Here is a 17,074-nt window from a genome sequence, read left to right as displayed (position 1 = left end):
ATGAGGGTACCTGAGGAGATTTTCCCCTTCATCCGAGAAATGGCATATTAAAGAAAGCCTGATTGGAAAAATAGGAGATGTTCAGATTGGAATGAGGTGCTTTGCTTCATTGTTGCTCTGAGTGGCCACACAAACCCATGCACACACACATCTATATACATGCTCTCATGCACACTCATAAATATGTATCTATATTACTGTTCAATTGTATTCAGTTGAGTTTGATTCTTTGTGACCTCATCTAAGGTTATGATTTGCCATTTCCTTCTCCAGCTCAATTTACAGTTGAGGAAACTGAGACAAACAGGGTATAGTGACTTGCCCAGGGTCATCCAGTGGCTAGATTTGAACTCAGGGCTTTCTGACTCCAGGCCTAGTGTCTAGCCATTGCTTTTTTTTTTAACCCTTACCTTCCGTCTTGGAGTCAATACTATGTATTGGCTCCAAGGCAGAAGAGTGGTAAGGGCTAGGCAATGGGGGTCAAGTGACTTGCCCAGGGTCACATAGCTGGGAAGTGTCTGAGGTCAGATTTGACTAGCCATTGCTTTTATAGGACAGATATCTGGTGAGGAGGGGAGGAGGGAATAGTGATTGTTGAGAAGTAACTGAAGGTGTCCAAAGAAAATAGATCAATTTAGGGTGCAGCTAGGTAGTCCAGTGGATAAAGTGCCAGGCTTGGAGACAGGAGGACCTGGGTTCAAATCTGACCTCAGACATTTCCTAGACGTGTGACCCTAGGGAAATCACTTACCCCCAATTTCCTAGCTTTACTGCTCTTCTACCTTAGTAAAAATGTATGAAGATATTCTTGAGACCATGCAGAATGATGACTGGGGAAGAGGTCCAGGTTCTGTTCTGGTGTACACTGTCACATGAGTGGATCAGAAAGAAAAAAAAATCTAACCCAACACAAACATACCACGAAGGCAGGTTTATGAGACCAGGTTGGAATGCAGAGAAAATGAGTTTGTTACATTGAATTGTGGGTCCATCATTTGCAGAGCTGAGCCAGCTAATTTGCTAGCCGCCTTTTCAATTTGGCATTGCGTTTCCATGGTTTCACGGTTGGTCAGAGATGGTGTGTTTAAGCCCACCGGGACAGACCCAAAGTTGAAAGGCAAAAACTGCTGTGGAATTATCTTTTAAATGTGGAGTCTCAGAGAGCACCCTGGGCTGGGAGGCCAAGAGACTCAGTTACAAATCTGAGAAGGAGACTGATGGACCTACTAATAATTCAAATGAGCATCTATATAGTGCTCTCAGGCTTGAAAAACACAGCATTGGATGTCTGTGGCCCCATCTGATCCCTATAATGACTCTAGGAGGTCAAGACTACAGATGTTCTCATCCTACTTTACAAATAAGAAAACCGAGGTTCAGAGAGAGGAAGAGAGGAAGCATCAGAGACTGCCTTCCAGAGCGGATATTTCCACACTCCTCTTCGGCCAGTAGCATCTTTGAAGGGCCAGAGCCCATGCCAAGTACTGCAGAGACAAAGTAAGACAAAACCAAACAAATAAAAAAGAGCTCCTGCCCTCCAGGAACTCACATTCGAATGAGGGAGATGACTTGCCAAATAACTGTATGAACAAGATATAGACAAGGTCTCCAAAGTGTTTGCATGCTACAACTCTTCCCCCACCTTAAACATGTTTATTTTTAAATAGGTTGGCATCCTACCCATTCCATTGTCAAGGAAGCCTTTTGGAGACAATACCTTTATTTGGTTGGTTGCTGTCCCTTATACTCAAAGAGTTTATCCTGGGCAGAATACGACGAAGATGCTGCTGCTGAAATATAATGAGTGTTAAATAATTGAACTCATTTTCTCTTTCCCCTTTCTGTTACCCAATCCCTGCACCTGAAATTTGACACATAAGGAAACAGAGACCCAGGGAGGTCAAAGGTAGTTCTAGTTCATATAGATGAGGAGTAACATGAGCTAGTAGACCACAACAAAATTGAGATAGATTATTTTGCAGTCCCTTTTTATAGTTAATGTAACTGAGGCTGGGAGGGCTTAAGTGCTTGTGCTAGATCATGGGAAACTCAGTAAGAGGTAGAATTTAATTCAGATCTCCCCTTAGCCCAAGCCCAATGATCTTGCCAATATGTGCTATATCTTGCTAGGTAATAGGGAGATAGTGCAGGATTTTGAACAAAGAATTGATCAGATATAGGTTTAGGGACATTTTTGGAGGTGGGATGTTTTAGTCCTGACTAACAGGGGTCCAAATGAAAGAGTAATGAGACAAGAGTGAGGTGATATAGTCAAGCTTTATTGGAGGAAAAGAGGGGCGAGAGGGGAAGGGAGGGAAGGAGTAGTGAGGGAGAGAAGCCTAAAGCCAGGAAAGGTGGCTATGGAATCTAGTATGAGTAGGGGGAGGGTAATGGGGGAAAGGGACAGTGAGGGGGGGGGTGATATCAGCACCAGTAAAGATGGCTACTGAAGGGTGTTGCCCTTCTAAGGTTTGTCAGGGATGTGGTAACTTGGATTGTCTCTATTGGTTCAGGTGAGCTTACTTGGGCTCAGTTCATTGGATGGTCCTGAGAGGGTGTAGAACCTCCCTCCATCTCTAGGGATGGGGGGTCAGTTATGCTGGAGGTCATTTGTCCAGGCCTCACAGAAAAGTCCTGATGTTCTGCCAGGTTTTGCTGGGACAGGTGCTGGGAGAGGGGTGCTGTTAGTTCTAGTAGAGATTGGGGGGAGGGGAGTTTTGAAGGATGGTTTGATGTTGGGAGAGTGTGAAGGTGAAATTAGGTCAAATCTGCCATGGCAGTGAACATAGCAGTTACAAAACAGTGGAAGTTGTCAGATCTATATCAATCCTGGTTTGCCCATATATAAAATGGGTATATTGTGAGCAAAATATTTTGTAAACAGCTAAGAGCTACAGAAAGGTGAACTGTTATTTATTTGGAATTTCAATGAGCTCAGAGCTCGAGCTAACCCCAAGTGAATGGTCCTTTGCATTAAGATGTTGATGTGGTGGGACAATTCCTCTTTTCAGGGAGAGCTCTCCCTAATCCCCACCTTGTGATCTTCTAATGGCCATGACGTACATGATCATGGGTGGTTGTGACCATGGATCACCCAGGTTTAATTTTCCCCAGTACTAAGAATCTTAGTTATAGCTGTGATTTGGGTACCTTTTCTGGGAAACCCTCTCCATGCTCAGGCAAGGAATGCCATCTCCTTTGAAGCTTCTTTGCCAACAAAACTTGTTGCCTCAGGAAAGCCAAAAGATGGGCTAAGGTAAAAGGGGCTTCTAGAGCTGGAAATGGAGAAAGGATTTCCACCTTGTAGTTTAAATTAAGATTTTATTTGTCTCTTTATTTGTTGGGTAGAGAGCTGCATACACCTACAACCTGTGACTAATAAATACCTTGTATAATAATGTTAATATAGAAATTAAATAGCAAAACTTGGGGGCAGTTTGGTGCTTTTATTAACAACAATTTCTAGGCATTATGTGGGTTCTGAAAAATACTTTTCATAGCATTTCCTTTCAGCCACAACTTTGTTCAATGCATCTGTTTGCTTTGGATAATAACAGGGTTTTTTTTCCTTTACAGTTTTATTTTTCTTTTAATGCAGACCATTTAAATAGAAAATGAACACATGCCAACTTGGTGCTTGGGAAAGTGAATGTTTGCCCAACTTCCCTCACTCACATAGACCCTCCGCCCTGGCCTTTCTTGAAATGGATGCTCCCAGCTACATTGCCCCTGCCCCAGGACAACTCCAGTATCAGAGATCTTGACTAGGGTCAAGTCCTCTTTTTAGGCAGGTGGGAAGGTCTTAACTTTCAGAGGTGAGCATCAGAAGCCCAGTGGTTCCCCAGCTGAAATAGCTGTATTTGGAGTCAGATCTGGCTTCAAATCTGTTTTTCTCCATTTACTACCTGTACGGCTGTATGGAAACCATTTCATCTCTCCAGGCCTCAGTTTCCCTACTGCAAAATGAGGTTGCTCAATTAGATGGTCTCAGAGGTTCTTTCCAGGGCTACAATCTATGAACTTCCTGTGCCTTTCTACTTGGTACTCAATGTTTCCAGCAGCCATTGTTCAAGAAAGTAAAGGCTGTGATAGTTCTGTTGCCGAATTAGCTTTTAAAGTGCTTGCTAGTCCAGTCCCTCAGATCTCCAAAATCATGGGGAAAATAAAGCATAAATTAGTTCTTTCCCTTAGGGAAGATGGTTGGAAAATATTTTTTAAATGTTCCATGTTCCATGCATCATTGGGCATATGCTAGGCTAATTTTCTAGATTATTTTCCTAAACCCCTCCCCATCTAGCTCCCACCTTTCTGACCTGAATACACTATAAGGAAAGGGCTGTATCTTTTCTGGTGTCTAGCCAGCACTATATTGTGCCTAATTTCAAATACTCTAGTGTATACGTGATCTCCTCAACTTAGATATTCCCTCTAATTATGCACAATTCAATTTTTTACCTGTCCATCCTATGCTATGCCCTTCCACAATCTGACCAGTGGAGTACCTCCCATCCACATATAAAAATCATTTACTTCTTTTTCCTGGTGTTGGTCTTCACTCCCTAAATTTTCTACCTTTCATCCAGTAGCCTTCTCAACCTGAGATTACCTCCACCCTGTGACCCCCTCCTCTAGCTGTTGAGTTTTTCCACAAGACCAAAATTATTTTAAAATAATTTTTATTGATATCTTTTATATTTTTACATCATCAAAATTTCTCATAGTATCCCTCCAGAAGGTCAGCTGATAAAACAAATATTAATGAATGATATTTTTATAATAAAAGAAAAAGAAGAGAAATTCAGTAAAACTAATCAACACATCAAGAAGTCAGAAAAACATATGCTATGTAACACACCCATGGATTTCCCACCTCTGCAAAAGAGTGAGATGGAGATGTCTTCTCTCTCTTCTTTAAGGCCATGCTTGTTCTTTGTAGTTTTGCAACAGTCATTTTTTCTTGTTTTGTGATTGTTCTTTCCATTCACCTTGTTGTAGTCATCTATAATGTTTCTTTGGCTCTTCTTACTTCACTATGCATCAGATAATATAAATCTTTACAATCATAATTTTCATTGTTTCCTCAATATAATAATATTCAATTACATTCATATGCCACAATTTGTTTAGATATTCCCCAATCAATGAATATCTGCTTTGGGTCCAAATCTTTGTTCCCACAAAAAGTGCTACTCCAAATATTTCAGTAACAATGGGGATTTTCCCCTTATCAATGACTTTTTTTGGGGTATACTAAGTAGTGGAATCTCTGGGTCAAAGAGAATGGGTATTTTAGTCATTTAATTTGTATGATTCCAAATTAATTTCCAAAACTAATGGACTGCTTCACTGCTCCACCAACAATGCCTTAGGGTACCTATATTTTCACAACCCCTTTGACATTGACTATTAGACTGTGACAGAGGTTGTCACTAAAGGAAGAGTTTTCTCCTTGTTGGGGGAGGGGCCCATGAGACTGGAATCTTGAAGAGGCAGAGGGTTCCTTCTGAAGAGCAGTTGGTCTCTCAGTTTTGAGAAGCTGAAGAGATAGGGCTGGTTAAGACTTTTTCCTGAGGGTTACCCACCTTTTCCTGCTAGTGACTGGAAATCCTTCCCTGCAACATTTCCCAATTGAAAAGACTACTGAAGAGGAACTTGAGAAAGACATTTTGGAATCTCTGTCAGACTTTACCTCAGCTTTGGTTGCCTGGGTCTGAACTGTGGCCAACGGGTCAAACCCAGGGTCAGTCAACCTGTTCTTTGTAGTTGTTCTCAGGGGGCTCAGGCTGCCAAAGCCTGAATCCCTCCCCCCCCAAACTTGAGGAGGGAAGGAAAGGGGTTCGAGAAGGGACCCCATTTCCCCCACTTTCCTTTCCCATTCCTTTCCCTGTCAGTCATTCCTTTGTATTATTCTAATTGAATTAATTGACATTAAAGTGGTTATCTTTTCCCAAATTTGAATCAAGTGTGAGTGATCAGCTTCAAGGGGAGAGACATCTTCCTAAGAAGAAACCATTTAGTCTATAGTAGTGGAGGGGGACAAGAGGGACAAGAGAAAATCTGGGAAAGCAGCCATAGCTGAGGAGGGAAGGCTAAAAGGGGAAAATCTTCAAATCCCTTCTGCTCTCTCTGAGCCAACCTTAAACATCAGCTGTCTCTCCTAGATCCTGTTTCCTTTTACCACCTAAAAACCTTCTCCATTATAATACTCTTTGATAATTTATCAAATATAATGTGAAAGAGGTTGTTCTGATTTTCATTTCTCTTATTATTTATTCTCATTCCTCTCATAGCTCCACTTTTGACTCTTTGGACTTTATTTTCCAACACCCATGCTCTTGTTTATATGTTGTTTTCTTCTATTAGAACTGAAGCTCCTTGAGGGCAGGGATTCTTTTTCTTTTCTTTTTTTAAAATTTGTATTCCCAGTCATTAACACAGTGTCAGAAACATAGTAAGTTCTTTAAAATAAATGTTCTGTTGGCCTTTCTGTATGATTTTCCATTTGCCTTTATCATTTCTCTCTCTCTCTCTCTCTCTCTCTCTCTCTCTCTCTCTCTCTCTCTCTCTCTCAGCATCATTTATCAATCTAAGATTCTTTGAAAGATATAACATTAGCTAAGGGTCCCTCCTGCCAATTACAGTGCAGTTGGAGGGAGAGAAAATAGATTTTTGTTAAGAGGAAAAAAATAAATTTCAAAGAAAGTTATAACAATAGAAAACCCTGTTCAATGACCCTTTGATTGTAAGCATTAGAGAACCCACAGGAGGTCTTTCCTGGTCTCCCCAGTTGCTAGTAAGAGTATTGAATAATAAGGCCACAGATTTCAAGCTAGAAGGTGCCTCATAAGTCATTAAAATAATATAAATGTGAGCTATTATTATTATTATACTAATCTCCCATACCCTCGACTTTGGCCAGGGAAAGATTTCTCTTTTTCAGGCTAAATATTTCTAGGACCTTCAATTACCTCTTTGATCCTAGAGAGCTCTGCTTATCTTCTTTATCACTCATGTGCTGTCCAATCGCTTACTAAGTAAACCTCAACCTGTCAGTTGTGACCCTTTCTTTTGTAGCTCTTTTCATACACTTGGCAAATGTTTATTAGGCACCCTCTATGGGAAGAGCTTGATTCCGAGTGCTAGGGAGGATGCAATGTACTTAACATACTGTGTCTCTGCTTTTAGAGTCCTGAACATGAATTTAAAATTTGACTTTAGACATTTTCTAGCTGTGTGACCCTGGAAAGTCATTTCAACCCTGTCCTATTCAGGTTCCTTGTCTATAAAACAGGGATAATAATAGCCTCTACCTCCTACAGTAGTTATGAAGATCAAACAAAATCAATTTATAAAGCATTTAACACAGTACCTGCCACCTAGTAGGCCCTTAAATGTTTATTCCCTTCCCTCCCTCCTTCATGGGGATTAGACATAAAAACAGATAACTGTAATGAATATTATCACATTCTAAGGAGACAGGATAGTGTGATGGAGAAAATACTGATGCTAGATGAGAACTAAACTTTTTTTGTGTCCTGGACCCCTTGAGCTGTCTGGAATGTCTATGGATCCCTTTTCAGAGTAATGTTTTCAAATGCATAAAATAGAATACATTGGGTTACAAAAGAAACCCATTATATTGAAATAAAGATGTGATTTTTACCCCCATCCTAGTTCACAAATTCAGAAGAATCTTTTCTGAATCAGAAGAGCTGGGTTATAGTCAGAGCCTCTGTTTCTCTTACTATAGAGTTGAGTAGATAGCTTTTAGATCCCTTGCCATATTATCTAAGTACTTCAGAGAGGTACCAGGCAAGGGACTCTCTCTGTAAGCTCTGAGGGGCACTAGGAGGAACCAGGGAAGGCTTCAAGGAAGGGATTACACAAGGAAATGAGTTACACTTCAAAGGATAAGTAGGAATCCATCAGATGAAGAGGGAGAGGGAAGACATCCTAAGTAAAAGAAACAAAGTTACTGCTATGATCTCCTTAATATTCTTCCCCAAGTACAATAGCTGAACATATAGTCCTTTTGTGATCTCCTGAGAGCAGAGGAGGGCAGGGATATCAGCTTTCTTGTTTATAGTGAGCCTTTGAAATTAGGGAGCACCATATTTGAATTACCAACCTCACAATTCAAATATCAATTTAGTTCCTTATTAGCAGTGTGATATTGAGTAAGTTACTTCATCTTTCTGACTTCAACTTTCTGTTGTAAATGAAAGGGATTAAGCTAGAGAATGTCTTAGGTCTCTTTAGGCTCCTCAGAGTCTTGTTTTTCTTACCTGTGAAATGGATGTAATAGTTCCTTCCCTCCCCTCCTCTCCTCCCCTCCTCTCCTGCCCTCCCCTTCTCCCCTCCCCTCCCCTTCTCCCCTCCCCTCCCCTTCTCCTCTCCCCTCCCCTCCCCTCCCCTCCCCTCCCCTCCCCTCCCCTCCCCTCCCCTCCCCTCCCCTCCCCTTCCCTTCCCTTCCCTTCCCTTCCCTTCCCATTCCATCCCACCCCAGAATTTCTATAACATACCTCATAAATCTAAAAGTGCACGGAAAAATGTGAAAGAAATATACTTTGGGGGGTTTTATTATTATTGTTTGATATTATTATTATTATTATTTCCATGGTGGTTGATAGTCAAATTAATTCTTTGCCTCTTGCCACCCTCTGACTGGGCTCTGATAGCTTTATGGCATAAGAAGTCACTGTGGGGCTCTGCCTGCTTGCAGGGTTTATTGCAGTGGGAATGTTTGAAAGTGGGAGGTTCTGAGGACCAGGATAAGAGCTGAATCTGAGTTTGAGCACTATCTCTACTATTTAATACCCATGGGACTTTGGATAAGTCATTTCTCTCTCTTGGCCTCAGTTTCCTTCTCTGTAAAATGAGATGTCATGATATCTTCCAAGGTCTCTTCTATGATTCTGTAGCAGTCCACCCCTAGCTATGGGCAAGGGAACAGTTGATATGTACAGATTGCCTTAGAGCATGCTCAGTATTGCACGTGGCTGGGAAAGCCTCTGACCCTTGACCCCAGCTTCCCCCAGGTTAGGCGGGAACATAGGTTTCTTTGTGCTCAACTGGTTAAGAGAAACCCCACCTATACCTTGTCATTAACCAGTGATAATCATCCCTATGTACTGTGTATATTTGCATATCAAAGAGATTAAATATGCCTCAGCCAGCTCCGCCTTTCTCTCTTCTGCTCTTCCTCCCTTCCAGCTCGCACTGATGCCTGTCCTCGCTGGGACCTGGCCTTTGGCCAGGCTCCATCTCTAATCTTTCTCTATCATCTCTCTGACCTGTGTGGTATTGAATCTGGATCTCTGGACTGGTATAAGCTTTCGGAATGGTCCTTTGATCAGAGCTTGGCTGTGGCTCATTGATCATTAATAAAGACTCATTCCTGCCACCTCATATCTCTAAATGGACTCCGTCATCCCCCTCGTGGTATCTAAAACTTCTATCCTTTCTCTATTTTCCTACCTTAAAGCTTCTCTCTCCCCTCTGAGGAAGCTTTAGATTCTCTGATCCCAGAGCAGGAGAAAATCCAGGGGGTTAAGGAGGACCAAGAAGGGGAGGTAGAAGCATACCAAAAATAAGCCTGGAACCATCTAGTAGGAAACATTCTTGGATTTATCATAGACTGATGGATTTTTTGCTTTAACTCTCAGAATATGACTTTGCTTGCTAAGGGTGGATTATTCTGATGAATAAAAAGCTTTTATCTTTCCCAGCAAGCCTGGAGACTCAGAAGACTCATCTTGTATGCTGCTATTCTAATTCTATTTGAATTAGAAAAAATGTATGTAGTTCTAGCTTTTGAAATCCCTGAAGGTATATTTTCTTTCATTTTTTCTCCTGCTCATTCCCTCTGTCTCCAAAATTTGGATTGCAGTTATCAAACCATGTTTGGCATTTACCCATCTCTAGGCATCTCTCCCCCCCCCCCCCCCCCCCCCAGGAGCTCCAGCTATGAATAGCTCTGATTATGCTCATTCTTACAGGTCGTTGTCATTAAAAACAAGAGTGAATCATAAATTATGTATCATACTAAAGTTAAAAACAACAGAAATAACTCCCAAATGAGTGGTGAATCAGAGACGGACCAGTTGCATTGTCCCTCCTAAGCTGAGTGGGAAAAACTGCAAAGAAGATAAATAAACTATACTTACATGGATGAGGATAGAAATGAAACCTACAGGTCCTGTATGATCTGTGGCCCAACAAGAGAAAATCATAGGAAGAGAGGGATGAAGTAGAGTGAGCATTTGGTTTTGGTTCAGAAGACCTGGGTTCAAGTTCTGACACTGCACTTTTCAGCCTCAGTGATTGATGATCTCATAATTATGTGGAAACTCAACTAAATTCAAGCTCTTTTTATTAAGGGTCTGCTCCTGTGTTTGGTGCTAGGGATATAAAGGGGAAAAAAGGAAACAGTTCAACCTTCAAGGAGTTTCCATTCCAGGTCAAATGGAATAAGTGCCCTACTGGCTCCCAGGTTATATTTGTAGATTGAAAAAAAAAAAACAACAGTGCAAAAGATTCATGGAAAAACATGGGCAAGAAACCCACATATCAATATACCAGCACCACTGAATTCACAGACCAATTTAGGTCTCTATATTCCAAGGCTATTGTAAGAAAACTACTCATTGGAATGCCCTGTACAACTACAGAAAGAGAACATAGGATCCAAGTCTAGGACTGGTAGGAAATGGATGACTTTTCTAGTCCAATCCCTCTTATTTTATAGATTAGGAAATTGAGGCCAAGGTAAACTGAGTGATTTTTTTTCCCCAAGATATCACATGTGGTATTGGAGGTAGAACTTAAAATAGGATCTTTTGATTCCAGAACCAGGTCAATTTCCATTGTTGTAGCCGACTCTTTTCCCATGATCCATGGCATGCAAGTCATTTAAGGTAATAAGCTGCTGCATTCTTATATCCTACATGTAGAGTCAGTGGTGGCAGAGTAAGTAAGAGTGTTAGTCTTAGACTCAGAAAGACTTGAGAAAGACCTGCCTTACTTATGATTTGACATTGGCAACTCACTCAGCTGATCTTGGGTTCAGTTTCATCAACTGTTAAATGAGCATAAAAATAACTCTTACCTCACAGGGTTGTGATAATGTCAAACGAGCTAACATCATACAGGCTATATAAATGCTACTTGTTCTTACAAAAACACTGTATTCCATGCATTTTACATACAAGGAACTGGAGGTGCAAGGAAATTAAACGGTTTGAATACAATCACTCAGTTAAGATTCAAACCCAGGATCTCTGACTAAACCTGGTGTTTGCTCTACCACCACACAATGTTTGCTAATTACCATGTTCTAGAAACTTAAAGACTTTTTACTTGTAGATGTACAGCTAATGACTTAAAGTTCAAATGGAGACAGACCCTGTGACCTTGACCTCAAGAATATTGAACCCAATTACCATTCTCCACAACACTGCAAATATTCTTCCTCCTCCCACTCTCTCATCTAAATTTTTCTCATTTTGAAGGCTTTAAACCTTCTCTGTCACTACTTATATGGCCTTGGGCAAGTCACTAACCTCCTTACGTTTTAGTTTCCTCACCTAGAAAATGAAGAGATTGGATTAGATGGCCTCTGAGCATCCATCACATTCCAGTTCTAAAATTCTATGAACTTGTACAATTTTCATCTCCTCCATGAAGTCACTTTGTCCTGATTCAGGAATATTTTCTTTCTTTGAACTTAATGTTTATTGGCCATTACATTCAGTCAAATAATCATGTTTTGATTTTAGGGAGGAGTGTCCCACAAGTCTTGCACAGTTGATCATTGTTATAATATTGATGTTTTGTTATGTACAATGTTCTCCTAGTTTTGCTTACTTTGCTCTGCATCAGTTCATATAAGTCTTCCCAGACTTTTCTGTACCATTCTGTTCATCATTTCTTATAGCACAATGGCATTCCATCACAATCACATATCACAATTTGTTCCATGACTGATGGGCATTCTCTTAATTTCTAAGTTTTGCTACCAGAAAAAGAATTTATAAATATTTTTTGTTTAAATAAGTCATTTCCCCTTTTTCTTTGATCTTTTTGGAATACAGGCCTTTTAGCAGTATCGCTGGGTGAAAAAGTATACACAGTTTTATAGCTCTTTGGGTAGTGTTCCAAATTGTTTTCTAGAATGGTTGAAACAGTTCACAACTCTACCAAAAGTCTCAATTTTTCCATATCTTCTCCAACATTTATCAGTTTCCTTTTCTGTCATATTAGCTGATCTGATAGGTGTCAGGTGGTATCTTAGAGTTGTTTTATTTGCATTTCTTTAGTTAAGTGAGTGAGTTCTTAAGTTAGTGAGATCATTTTTTCATATTACTATTAAAACTTTGATTTATTTTTTTGAAAACTGCCTGTTTATATTCACTGACCATTTATCAACTGGACAATGGCTTGTATTTTTATAAATTTGACTCAGTTCCTTATATATTTGAGAAATGAGATCTTTATTAATGGAGAAACTTATTGTACCCCCTCCCCCAGTTTCCTGCTTTTCTTCTAATTTTGGCTACATTAGTTTTGCTTGTGCAAAACTTATTAAATTTCATGTAATCGAAATTATCCATTTTTCTTGTTGTGACCCTGTCTCTTGTTTTGTCATGTTTCCTTTCTCCATAGATCTAATTGGTAAGATTTTCCATGCTTCACTAATTTACTTATGATATCACCCTTTATGTAAATTACATATATATGCATATATATTTGTAGTTTTTACAGTAGTTTTTGTCAAATGGTAAATTAATCCCTAAAACTTTTATCTTTGGGTTTATCAAGCACTAGATTACTCTGGTCATTTACTTATTCTGTTCTTTTGATTCAGCACTCTATTAGTAAGTACCAGATTGTTTTCATAATTACTGCTTTGTGATATATTTTGAAGTCTGGTATTGCTAGATAACCTTCCTTCAAATTTTTTTCATTGATTCCCTTGAAACTCTTGACCTTTGTATTCTTCCAGATGAATTTTGATATTATTTTTTCTGGCTTTATAAAATAATTCTATGGCAGTTTAATTTGTATGCCACTGAATAAGTAAAATAACTTAGGTAAGGAGGATTGTCATCTTTATTATATTGTCTCAGCCTACCAATGAGCAATCAATGTTTTTCCAAATATTTAGGTATGTCTTTATTTCATGTGAAAAGTATTTTTAAATTGTGTTCATACAGTCTCTGGATTTGTATCAGCAGGTATACTCCCAAGTACTTTCTATTGTCTGCAGTTATTTTAAGTAGAACTCATTTTTCTATCTCTTCTTGTTGGATTTTGTTGATAACATATAGAAACACTAATGATTTATGTGGGTTTATGTTATATCTTGCAAATTTGCTAAAATTGTTCATTTTTTCAACTAGATTTTTAGTTGATTCTCTAGGGTTTTCTAAGTATGCCATCATACTATCTGCAAGGAATGATAATTTTGTTTCCTACTTGCCCATTTTTATTCCTTCAGTTTCTTTTTTCTGGTTTTATTGCTATAGTTAGCACTTCTAATATAATATTGAAAAATGGTAATAATAAACATTCTTGCCTAATCCCTGATTTTTTGGGAAAACTTCAAATTTATCCTCATTACAGATATTGATTTGAGCTCAGGCTCTGAATTCCAATGTGACTGAATGTTAAGTTTGGGTTTGTAGTCAATAGATGGAATTCCTAATGTCATGAGCATCTGTTGTGTATTTTGGAGAATGTGCCAATCACAAGAGCTAGATTTGGACCCTGGTTCCCTAAGTTGGGTGATTTAGGACAAATCTTTTCTCCTTGCTGAGCCTCTGTTTCTTCATTTCTTACATTGGGATAATAATTTTTGCCCATGATGATTTTGGAAGGTGGTTCAAAGGGTCTGGTGAAATAATTAATGTGACTCCCTTCAATGAACTGACCTACTTACTGTTTTGCATACCTGACACTATATTTCTTGTCTCCATATCTTAGAAAAGGCCATTTCCCATACCTAGAATTCTCTTTCTCCTTACCTTTTTACTTCCTGTGGACTTTGGATAAATCACTTAACTTCTATGGATCTCAATATCTTTGTCTATAAAATTGTTATTCAGTTGTTTCAAACTCTTTGTGACTACATTTGGGGTTTTCTTGGCAAAGATAGTGAGGTGGTGGTTTGCCATTTTCTTCTCTAGCTTATTTTATAGATGAGGAAACTGAGGCCAACAGAATGAAAAGTGACTTGTTCAGAATCACATAGCTAGTTTTCCATTTACTTCTCTAGCTCATTTTACAGATGAAGAAACTGAGGCAAACAGGGTTAAATGACTTGCCTGGGGTCACAGAACTAGAAAGTGTCTGAAGCTGGATTTGATTTTAGGAGGATGAGTCTTCTCTGACTCTGGGCCCCCCACTGATCCACCTCTATAGAGTTAAGGGGTTATAATGTTCATTCATTTAGAGGTAGTCCTAGAATTGATTACAAAGGCCCTCTAGTCAAGCATCCTCATTTTACAAATGAGGAAATGGAGACACAGAGAGGTGAAGCCAGTGCCCATTTCCCTGTTCCCTGGTGTCTCCTAGGAGTCCTTTGTTTTCTCCAAAGCTCAGCCTGTGTGGCACTTCACACAAGAAGCCTCTTTTGTTCTCCTCAATGACTAATGCCTTTTCCCTTGGAAATTAATTTGTATCTCCTCTGTAAAAATATTTGTGTTTCATTTCTGTGGAAATGTTGTTCACTTCCAATAGAGAATATTCTCTTGGAGGGCAAGGACTGTATCATCTTTTCCTGATGTCTATGGATCTTAGTACAATGCCTGGTGCACACTAGATATTTAACAAAGCCATATTGAATGATTATAGGAATATCAGTCGAGAGTTAGAAGGCTCCTCAGAGGCCATCTAGTTAAATCCACTCATTTTTCAGATGAAGAAACTGAGGTCCATTGAAGTTAAGTGTTTTTTTTTTAAACCCTCACCTTCCATCTTAGAATCAATACTTTGTATTGGTTCCAAGACAGAAGAGTGATAAAGGCTAGGCAATGGGGGTTAAGTGACTTGCCCAGGGTCACACAACCAGGAAGTGGCTGAGATCAAACTCAAACCCAGGACCATCATCTCCAGGCCTGGCTCTAGCCACCGAGTCACCCAGCTGCCCTCAAGTGATTTTTCAAATGTCACCTAAGCAGTACATGCCAGAAGTTGGATTTGAACCCTCTAGAGATAGTGTTCTTTCCCTTGTTCCATGATGAATGAATGAAGTGCCTGAGATATACTAAAACCTATGCTAGGGCCTGAATAATACATATGAAAGCCAGCTGTAAGCTGTAAAACCCAGTAAAATATAAGCTATTGTTATTCTGGGCCATGTGTTAGCCCTTTGCTGGAGCGATCGCCCCCTCCCTTTTGTGATTGCACATTTTGTTCTGAACATGCCAGGAAAACGCTTCCCATCCTATTAGCATCTATAGACCCTCCTGGCCCTCGGTCCAAGCTCGCTGGCACTCTTTCTTGCTATCCTCTCTCCTCCCCATGGAAGCCCTAATCAGCCCAGCCTTGCCATGCCCACCTGGGCTCACGAGTCACAAGATCCCGAAATCAGCTCCCGCTTTGCCCCAATGCTTCGGAGCAGGTGAACATTCCCCTCCGGTGAGGACACTCAGCCTGCGATGTGAACCCAGGAACACATGTTGGCCATTATAAGAACATTAAGGCAGCAGCAGGATCAGCTGTGGATTCCGTATAGGAATATGCCTGCCAACGGTGGCCCGCCGCCTGGGGAATGGAGTGCCAATCTGCCTGCTCCGTGCCTGTGTGTGGCCGTGGGCGAATGACTACTCGGAGTCCCGGGGACAGGACTCGAGGTGGGACTGGAGAAGGAGAAACCACTAACATTCTACAGCTGCCAATCTGGAAGGACCCGTTTCAGCTCCCTTGCACTCAGAACCATCTGGCCCAAAGGCCCTCCAGCGGTGGAAGAGATGGGATGGTGCGTCACTTGTTCCCCTGGCTCCGGTGGAGGTGCCATTGGGCCAGAAGACCAGAACTGGAGGGGTAAGAAGAGGCCAAGACTCTTCTTTTCTGGGCATTCAATGCTTGATCCAGCGACACTTGTTTCCTCTACTTTTTGCAGAGAGAAGAAGAGAGAGAATATTCGTATCTGCTTCTGAATCAAGGATCTGGGCTTATGGATATTTTCCCCTTTCCTTCCATTATTGACAGAAGCCAGAGTACTCAGAATCAGAAAGACTTGGGTTAGAATTCTACCTTTGTAACTTGCTAGATGTGCACCCCTTGGCTTAGGATCATATATTTCCAGTCAGAATGGACCATAGCATCTATCAAGCCCAAACTCTATTTTGTAGATGAAGAACTGTGGCCCAGAGAGATGAATGAACTTGCTTAAGTCACACAGGAGCCAAATCTAGACTTGACCCTAGTATTTAACTTTATTCATTTTTGTCTGTTTTTTTTTTTTAATACTCTTACCTTCCATCTTAGACTCAATGCAGTGTATTGGTTCCAAGGCAGAAGAGTGGTAAGGGTTAGGCAGTGGGGGGTCAAGTGACTTGCCCAAGGTCACACAGCTAGGAAGGGTCTGAGGCCAGATGAACCCAGAACACTCCCCCCCTCCATCTCTAGGTCTGGCTCTCCATCCACCGAACTACCCAGCTGCCCCTATTCTCTTCTGTTTTGAAGCAGAACAGATCTAATTCTTCATCCACATCATATCCCTTCAGATTCTGGAAGGCGGCTCTCATGTTACCTTCCCTAGGGCAAACATCTCCAAACTGACCTTTGTGTGGTAGACTCAAAGCCCTTATCTTTTTCTCCAGATTTTAGTTTCTCCATCTACAAAATGAGGTGGTGGGATCACACCAGGGGTTCTTCAACTTTTTTTTTTAATGTTTTGTTTCCCTTGGGCAGTCTGGTGAGCCTATAGATACCTCCTCAGAATGATATTTTTTGAAAGCATCAAACAAAATCCATAGAATTACATAGAAGCCAACTATATTGAAACAAACTCATCAGTTATGTTTTAAACAGTCCTTTGTCCCGTGTTAAGACTCTTTTCATAAAATGA

The sequence above is a fragment of the Monodelphis domestica genome, chromosome 5 (assembly GCF_027887165.1).
Source record: "Monodelphis domestica isolate mMonDom1 chromosome 5, mMonDom1.pri, whole genome shotgun sequence".
Taxonomy (NCBI): domain Eukaryota; kingdom Metazoa; phylum Chordata; class Mammalia; order Didelphimorphia; family Didelphidae; genus Monodelphis; species Monodelphis domestica.
The sequence above is the reverse complement of the archived record's forward strand: the minus strand, read 5'-3'. Positions refer to the sequence as shown.